The 7,984-nt window shown below is 31.6% G+C and overlaps 1 long non-coding RNA gene across 5 annotated transcripts; it reads right to left on the bottom strand.

The window, feature by feature from the left end:
- Positions 1–1,855: 1,855 nt before the first annotated feature.
- Positions 1,856–6,771, bottom strand: LOC147843523 (uncharacterized). Of its 5 annotated transcripts, none has more exons than XR_015493676.1 (7): positions 5,622–6,769; positions 5,263–5,318; positions 4,634–4,693; positions 4,461–4,530; positions 3,721–3,835; positions 3,344–3,455; positions 1,856–2,095 (listed from the first exon to the last, which is right to left on the bottom strand). It is a non-coding gene; the product is annotated as an uncharacterized LOC147843523 (long non-coding RNA). The 5 variants fall into 5 exon arrangements; XR_015493675.1 differs by having other exon boundaries at positions 4,461–4,527; XR_015493677.1 differs by lacking the exon at positions 5,622–6,769 and adding an exon at positions 5,419–5,504 and having other exon boundaries at positions 4,461–4,527.
- Positions 6,772–7,984: the final 1,213 nt, after the last annotated feature.

The raw sequence follows: 7,984 nt of genomic DNA, 5'->3' as shown, positions 1-7,984 counted from the left end.
GGGCACTGTTACTTTTGTCTTCCAGATTTATGTTTGGCTTTCGGCCCTGTTTTTGCAGACACTACAGTAGTTTTTACATCTGTCGAAACTCTGCAATCTCTCTCAACCAAACTTTGAAGACAATGTTCATACTTTCATCTGATCTGTCTTTACATGTGCCGTAACCCACATTTAACATTCTGTTTCTGCTACGAAAACAATAATGGGTTGGCTTTCCTCCATGCAGTCTCTCTGAGGGCATATGCTGTCGAGGAGGACCACTCTTCCCCACTCTCTGAAAGTGGCATGAGGAAAAATCTGATTTGATGGCATTATTTTTTGATAGCATCTGAAAACGTCTAATGTTAAACATTTAAGTGCTGTTATAGTTGTATGGCTGTGAAGGGAGCTGAAGCACACTCGTATTGTATTCTAAATCTCTGTGTACTTCTCAAAAGTACAAAGTATATCAAGCTCCAATTCTGCTTTGGACGTAAAGAAAAACTACTGTCAGAATTACCCAAAGATGTGCAGAGAAATATTAGCGTGGACATTTTAGCAACTGACCTTAGCGGATACACATTTGTAGGGGTTTTCTTTTCAGTGTACCTTTACATGACGTTTACATTTTGCATACAGACGATAATGTCAAAATGATAAAATGACGTAGACTTGGATCAGGGAAAATGGCTAAGAATGTTGCATCATGCATGTCAAGACAGTAGAAATGTCACTAAAGAAAAAATACAGGTCTCTTCTTTGGAGCTCATACTGTTCTGTAGTCAACCATTCTCAGTTTGTATTGTCAATTATTTGTTTATAACGTAATATACAGTACGCTCACAATGTTTTCAAAAAATTGCGCTGTCAACGTTGTACATTTTCAGGAGTTGTCATGCAAAAGTTTGGTAAAAAAGAAAAAAATAAGGTTAATGTTATTGTTGTTGTTGTTTTTTATGGTAAAATAATGGTAAAAGTAGTCCTGACATTTTGATTTATTAATTTACCAGATTATTTTTATTTTTTTTAAAATCCAAAGCAGTTTACAAATGAGCAATTTAAGGAAAGATTCACCATGATGACAAGGCAAATAAACATGAACAAAAATTCTTGCATAAAAAAATAATAAAAACTAATAAAATAAATAAATAAATAAATAAATAAATTTCTGACATTGTTTAAAAAAGCTAAAACTCAGAGAAATTGCTAAAAATGGAAGAAAAAAACTAAAAATTGGGAGCAATCATTATTTTTTATATCCATTATATTATATTATATTATATTATATTATATTATATTATATTATATTATATTATAGCAAGGGTTGTGTACTGAATATGGTTTAGAGGACTTCACCACCAATGGACAGTGAATCAAAATGTGAAAAGTTATTTGTGCCTTTTGTTTTATGCCTGTGATGATCCACCTTTGCACACTACTACCTTCTTGCTTTTGAAAGTATTACACTGTAAACGATTTCTTGTAAAATTAACAGTAAGTTACTGGCAACAATTATCCAGTAGCTGCTGTATTTCATAAAACAGTAACATTACTGTAATACTAATTACATTAGTATTACATTTACTGTAAAATGTAATACATCATTTTACTGTTGTTGATTTTTACTGTAACACCAATTACAGTAGTGATACACATACTGCAAAACTGAAAACAGTATTTTATTGTACATTTTTACCATGAAGAACTACGGTATTTTAACGTTACTTTCATTATTACTGTATAGTATTTTACAGTTATTAAATGTTATTTTATTTTATTTAATAGTGCTACTTTATAATGGGTAAAAATGTTCAAAAATTGCACAAGTGTTATTTTAACTGTTCAAGAAATACAAGAAAAATAAAGAAACTGAAACTTTAACTTCACAATAAAGGTTTATTGTGTAAACCATGCTAAAACAGTAGCAATTATTCAATATAACAAAGCAACAGAACACTAATAAACAATTGATCATTAAAACCAGTCAACAATTAATGCATCAAAAAATATTTCAATTTTAAAAACAGGTAAAAATACTGCTACAAGACAGGAAATGATGAAGGCCAAATGATGTGGAAAGGGACAGTGAAAAAGGGCAGGAGCACTTCTGATGATCCTGCAAAAATGACAAGCAAAATCAATCACTGAAGTAAAAACTGATCATCCCTCAAACCATTTAATTCATTCAGAAACGAAACACTGCACTGTTGTTTTTATATATATATATATATATATAAATATATATAACAGTTATAATATATATAACAGTTTTTTTAATTGTTTTTGTTGGTGAAATACAGTTTGTTGTCAATTCGAAATTACACTAACGTTAATGGGGAAAAGATCAGCGGGCATTGTTCTTGAAGATCGCTAGTCAGGTGTCCACACAGGTGTGTAAAAAATAAAGTCTCATCTTAACTTAATGTCCGACTCTGTATAGCTCGAATATCTGATTCCATGATCACACTACTAGTGCTTCCACGGATTTAAGAGGGGTAAACACAGTTCATTCTCACTTTAAGAGGCTACATATTTAAAATTAAATAAATAAAAATAATCGAATTTAACGTGACTAATGTTAATTAAATACTTTTAGGCTTTTAACACGTATAAATCCACTTCTAACTTACAGATAAGATTGCGTTAGAGAACATGAAAGCCGTGGGTGATTTTTTTAAAATAATGCTAATGATGAGTTACTGATATTTGGTTTGCATAAAACAAAGTAATCACTAAGCATTCATTTTAGGCAAAATCTGCAGAGAGGCTCAGCGACACGAGGAAATGTGTTAAAGTTGAGTAGAGAACTAAAGAGCAGTCTAGCTTACTTCATGAAATGTTTGTGGTAATATTCTGCTGTCAATTCTGAATATCACACTAACTATACAAAAAAAAAAAAAAATACTAATACTACTAATACTTCCCTTCTTAGACTTTACAGACCTGAAACTTGCCTATAGCACTTATTCATTGTTGCTCTTAGTTGTGTAAATTGCTTCCTTGTCCTCATTTGTAAGTCGCTTTGGATAAAAGCGTCTGCTAAATGACTAAATGTAAATGTAAAATGTAAATTCGTATTACTGTATTTTAATATGCAGCAGTGATGGCATGTCAGCGAGACAAATAAACATTTTATCGAGTCATTTCATACAATTTATTTATTTATTTATTTTTTATACAAACCCTCTAGTGACATTTCCTCAAACTAAATCATCATGACGTTACTGTGCACAGCATCAGTAAAACGTTGAGAATAATTTAAATACTTAATTTTTTAAAACAGTCACTGCTGATTAGAAACTAACATTAAAGCTAAGCTTACAGAAATCCTGTATGCATAACAATATAAAGATGTATTACTCACTGATGTCGAAGCACTTCCAGGTCATCAGAGATGTAGACAGGACAGAATGTGTGCTATCAAATGAGCTCTTGTGCAGCCTTTGTTGGACATCCAGGTAGTATGTTCACCCACACTGTAAGAAACAAAAACAGAAACAATTTATTAAAATGTGAGGGATAGTAAACATGTTTGGTCTACAGAGAAAGAGAAAATGTTTAATTTAAGCATTGATCCTAATTAATCTGTTTCTCAACTACATTTAACCTTAACACAGAAACAGCGTTTTTGAGCTTTTAGACCAGGGGTGCTCAACCTTGTTTGCTTTAAATTAGAATTAAAACAATAAATCTCTATGTCAAATAAAATACTTCAGATCTAAATAAAGTAGGTGATTTTACCTAAAGGTTCCTTCCCTCCAGTTAGTTTGGCTGCAAATCCCTCCACATCTGTGCTTTATTCGGTTCTTGTCTTAAGAGTAACTGGTGTCACATTCCAGGTTCATCACAATCTGAGCTAGAAAGACAATATGGCAAAAGACAAGACATATATAAATAAGTCTCAGAATAAAATATTTAAAAGGATAGTTTACTTTTTTGCCACCATTACTCCATGTGTTTTAAATCCGTTTAAATTTCTGTTAAACACTAAAGCAGATATTTTGAAGAATGTTAGTAACCAGTAACTATTGACATCCATATTTGAACCAAATTTCTTTAAAAAATACGAGTTTGTGTTCAACGGAACAAATTAAATGTATAACTATTTTGAAACAAGTGGAGGATGCCAAAGATGCTATTATTTTCATTTTGGGGTGAACTGTCCCTTCAATTCAAGTGTCAAGCAATAGTCATAAAAACTGATGTGTCGCTTGAGGAAAACTAAATCAAGTACTTTCTTTGAACAAGCAGAATCATTATGCCATTGTATTCAGTGATTCTCTTTTACATTTTCCCACTATAAAACGATAGCTTCAACATGCAATCTATGTTAACACAAAAATGAATAGCATAAAATAACATATTGAACTAAACTTACAGTTTCCAGGCTGTTTGAAAAAAAAAAAACACATACGCCCAGTAAAATTGCAAATAAACATAAAGACAACAGTTATAGAAAAAAATGTTTGTCTAATATTTACTCAGCACTTGGTAGGCAGATAGCATAGGCGTGGCTGTTTTAACACCAGATTTTTTTAATCTTAAGAACTGCTGGAAGAAGAAAAAGAGGTTGTACATGAAACTCCTCACAACAAATCTGTGAACAACTTGACATTTAAAAATCTAATCAAAATGAGGAAGACATCAACATTACCTTGAACAATCAAGTGAGGAGTGATTGGTAGCATCAGTTTTTCAACATCAATTACTGTAGCTGAAAAACAGATAAATATAATAAGAGTAAAATAAGACTCAACATTAATTAATCTAAATCTATGGTACAACCATACCAATCTGTATGGGGTTAAAATACATTTGTACACAAATCATTCCCTGACCCATCAATTTCTCTTAGAATAGGATGGATATATATATATATATATATATATATATATATATATATATATATATATATATATATATATATATATATATATATATATATAAATATATAGTGATAATGACTTTGGCTTATATCTGTGTACTCAGAACGTACACTCACCTCAGGTACACCTGAACACCAAAAATTAAATGTACAGTTAATGACACACTAACTATACATCAAGCTCATTAACATTATTGAGAAATAGACAATTAATATGTATTTTGTTAATATTAACGTTAGCTTAAAATAATTCAACTGCATTTAATTTTCAGCTCCATTTAATAAAACAGTTAAGACTCATTTCATTATGAGTTTAGTTTAAATAACTAACTTACAGTTGAAAAATTTTACCATAATGATAGCTTAGTCATAATGACTATGTGAAGACCAGAGCTTACCTTAACGGTAAACGTTTAACTTTTCATGGTGACTTCGCCTTCATCTCAGTGTTGTGCTGAAATAGAGAATTCATTAATGCAGTTACAATAAGTTAAAGTTATGTTTTTTTCAGGTAATTTAACGTATGGTCAAAAACTCACTCAAGATAAACTCACTGTATCTAATACCTCGCAAACACTACAATGACCGCCTGGCGTCTGTTATTTCTTGTTTAAAATACCGTTTGTTAACGGATAGCGTCACATAAGAACCTACAACTAATGTCACTTGGTTAATTCTTTTAAATTACACACACAATACACAGAAATACTTATAAAACAATCCTTTAACGGACAGAATTTGACTTTAAAACACTTACCGAGGATGAATTCGCTGGATGAAAGACGACAGGTGAATTTCAAATTAGGAGAGCCGTTGCCTGCATGTCGAGTCGTGTCCGTTCGGTTCTATGAATCGGCTCCTTAGTGCACAGTAAAGAATCAAATCCGCCTAAAACCGATTCCTTTTTGTATATGATTCATTACTATTTCGTTATACTGCTTGGCCACACGCATTTATACACTAATTATACACTAATTGCATATTGCTGAATGTGCTTGTGAACACGTGTGATCAAATAATTCCCGAGCAAACGGTTCAATTCGGTTCAATACGATTTAGAGTTGCTCGAATGCTGAACCGAACCAGTGCAAACGTTATATTGATTACAATATAGTAACATTGTTTTTTATTCACTTTACCAGCGAAATTATTACATATATCTGACCTTGACAATAAGAATAAAGTTCGTTTGAAGTGTTTTGAGAATTATATATAAATATATATATTTTTTTTCTACCAGAATTCATTTCACATCTACAAGCAAATGGTAATGGCGGATGAGAAAGCCCAGCTAATATTATAAATATTGCGTTTAATATGTCACGAAATGAAATTTTAACAGTGTTTCATGCGAGAATGTAGTTCTTACAAACTCAAATCTGTGGTTTATTTATAGATATCATGCGTAAATTTTAGTGCTTTGCCGATAGCAGATTCTGACCTCCAGGGTGTCCATCATCACTCATGTATCCGGCGAAACGAGGTTATAATCGGCTAGACATGTGAGACTTGCCCCGGTCTTAGATGGCTCTATAATGAATGTGTTATAAAATTTAGTTTTAACCGTTTTTCATGCGGGAATGTAATTGTTTTTAACTCAAGTCTGTGGTTTATTTATAGAGATGGTGGGTATTTTAAAATATTGTTTTGAAAATGCGGAGATATGTTGGTGATGACGGTTGCCCAAACCTCATGAATCCGTCTAAAGCAGGCTGGTCATTATGACATTTAAGCTGACTTTAGCCGCTTTTCCACTATCGTGCTGAATCGTTCTTTAAACAGAACTGTTCCATTCCGTGCCAAACCGGGCCAGACAGCACGGATACGGTTTCATTTTCCACTGTCGTGCTGCGACAAAGCTCTTTAAAACATTACACAAAACGCATCAGTAGTTGCCTTGGTAACGCAATGTAAACGGCTCCCTTTGTTCAATTAAAGTTAAATAAGAGCCGAAACTATTTATTTATTTTTTTCATAAAAGCAAAAGCATGTGACTAAACACTGTTATGCCGCTCTATCATATAGGGGTACTAAATATAGGTACATGTGCACCCTTATTTATTTATATGTTGCGCAGCTCTGGCTAAATTTTATTTGGAGGGAAAATTACCAAAATGTAACGTGATGATTGAAAATAATTGGAGGGGAAATAAATAATATTTAAAATCTCTGAACATAACAGAAAAATAAACAATGATAAGACAACAATAATAATGCATTTGCATTATAGTGGCAGAAATATAATTTTGGACAGGCCTTGTCAAAGGTGAGCGGGCACTTTCACTAATAAAAACACAGCACTTAAATTATTTCATTTTAAACAATTATTTAAATTACACTGCGTTTTTATATAAAAAGTTGATAATGATATAAAATATACTACATTTTGATGGTAAAATGAAACCAATTAAGCGATGGCTGTTATTTGTTTTACTATTCAAACATTAAATAACGAATGCAGCAAGTGAAAAAAAAACGAATATGAAAATATATCGCGGGATTTAAAGCATATAAAGCACTATTATATTTAGCAAAATGATGCTCTATTATCTTTTTATTTTGATTATTTTATTTTTATTATTATAATTATTTTTGTGTTCATAATTAACTAACAAGCTGTAGGCGAATTATTGCTAGACGTTTTAGAAAATATTTGCGTAGCTATATTAAAGATCACCACACAAAAAAAAACACAGAAACATGTTACATGCCTCATAAATGTCATATAACTTATGTATAATTGAATCATATAATTGCCTATAGCTGAAATGATAAAAATTGCTCATTTTATTTTTATAAAACATTTGTGAAAACGTATTGATATTTTTTAAGTAAAAGCAATACTGACATTTAAGAATCCATATTTATTTAATTCATTCATTCTTTTGACTTGTTTATTAGTGCATATGCTATAATATAAATCATACAACAGTACCTTGGACAGTTACAGTGCCGCTCCGTAAAGCTTTCAAGCAAAGTCTTTTGGACGGCCGACATTACAACACGAACATGCCGTCCTTCAGGTGGTCTCGCCGGTATTAACAAGCTGTCCTGGCTTTGAATTAAAAAGTGCAATTATTTCCTCGTTGTTAAAAGAGTCTGCAAGTTCGTGTTCCATGG

The sequence above is a fragment of the Danio rerio genome, chromosome 6 (assembly GCF_052040795.2).
Source record: "Danio rerio strain M-AB ecotype USA chromosome 6, GRCz13ab, whole genome shotgun sequence".
NCBI lineage: Eukaryota > Metazoa > Chordata > Actinopteri > Cypriniformes > Danionidae > Danio > Danio rerio.
Note: the sequence above shows the minus strand (reverse complement) of the source record. Positions and strands in the feature narration are given on the sequence as shown.